At 41.2% G+C, this 1,429-nt stretch overlaps 1 pseudogene; it reads right to left on the reverse strand.

Moving 5' to 3' along the window:
- Window positions 1-514: 514 nt before the first annotated feature.
- On the reverse strand, window positions 515-1,215 carry LOC102955735 (annotated as a pseudogene).
- Window positions 1,216-1,429: the final 214 nt, after the last annotated feature.

The raw sequence follows: 1,429 nt of genomic DNA on the forward strand, positions 1-1,429 counted from the left end.
TTCTTTTATGTATATCTGAGGTTCTGACCTATATTATTTTCATTGTCTCTAAAAAACTTTTGGAATCAAAACTCCACTTTATTGGTTTAGGTTCTGAATTATCTTCCCACAATTAAGTTAATTAGGCACAGTGATTTGTATTTTTTAGAAAACAGTCATCTTTAGGTTACAAATAGGAATGAGTATCATTTGCAAATACAAAGATGATTCCAAATCTCAGCTAACCTCTCTTCAAAACTGCAACCTCTCATGTAGTCTTTGGTGAAAATAAAAACTAAAAACAATTGTTTAAACCTATCGCCGTGCGGGATTCTGGTGTAATCCCTGAAAGAGCAGTAAAGCCATGACTATTGGAAAGTTCAGAATATTAGCAGACCTTGACTTCAAAGTATTTAACAGAGGGCCACACATTTTGTTTTCCTAAGAGGAGCTAGAAATTATAGATGTCATTTAGTAATGCATTGAAATGGGGTGAGTATGACACAGAAACTTCAGGGCACCTCTTCCTGATCTATTATTTTGTATAAGCTTCTCCTACCATAGCATGGTCCTGCTCTCCAGCTGTACAGACAGTCACTGAGCCATACTGGCCTTCTTTCTTCTGTAATCTGTTGGCAGGGCAGTGACCAACCTGCAGCCAGTGGCTCCACATAGTTATCCCCAGGACAGCCATCCACCCCAGTTGTTCAACTTCTCTAAAAGGGGCAAGCCAAACTTGGGTTTTCCAACCACGTATTTTTATGCAAACCAGCCAGAATCCATGGCTTCCAAATTAGACAAAATCTGACCTGTGAAACCTTCCTTAAATTCCAAAGCATAAATAACATTTATTGTCAATCCTGCCTCTTCTAGAACTTCTGGCGTAGCATCTGTTGTCTAAATAAAAGTTGATCTTTTGGATCCTGAGACCACTTACACAGAATCCCTCAAAAATGCTCCCCATCTGTAACCCATGGCCAGACCATCTTCCTCTGCCATAATCAACACTGCTGATTCACCATAGGCCAGGAAAAAAGAATCTGCAGCTGTTACTGTGCCACAGGGTTTGATGAATGCAGGTTTTTGTTTGGCAATCTGCTCTAGGGAGAAAAAACTAATGCGATTATCTTTGGCAACTATATCTTTTCCGGGTACTCGGAAGGATACGACATGGGAAAGGAGTCCTTTATCCTGTGTCCTTATGGTCAGGCTGTGGGGAACAAAGTACATATTCATCCTATTTCAGTCAGAAAGATCAAAGACAGGGGTCCATGGCTCACTGGTGGAGAAAGCCACCAGAGGGAGCTCTTAGGCTTTGGTTAGCAAGTTTCTCCAGAGGGCAGGCCTTGTTAAGAACAGACTGCCTGAAGTATTTAGAGTAAGTCCTTCACCTCCCCACCTCTGCCAGAAAACCAAGGGGATTTTTCTCTGGTATTTACTGTGAGAACCT

The sequence above is a fragment of the Panthera tigris genome, chromosome B1 (genome assembly GCF_018350195.1).
Source record: "Panthera tigris isolate Pti1 chromosome B1, P.tigris_Pti1_mat1.1, whole genome shotgun sequence".
NCBI classification, from domain to species: Eukaryota; Metazoa; Chordata; class Mammalia; order Carnivora; family Felidae; genus Panthera; species Panthera tigris.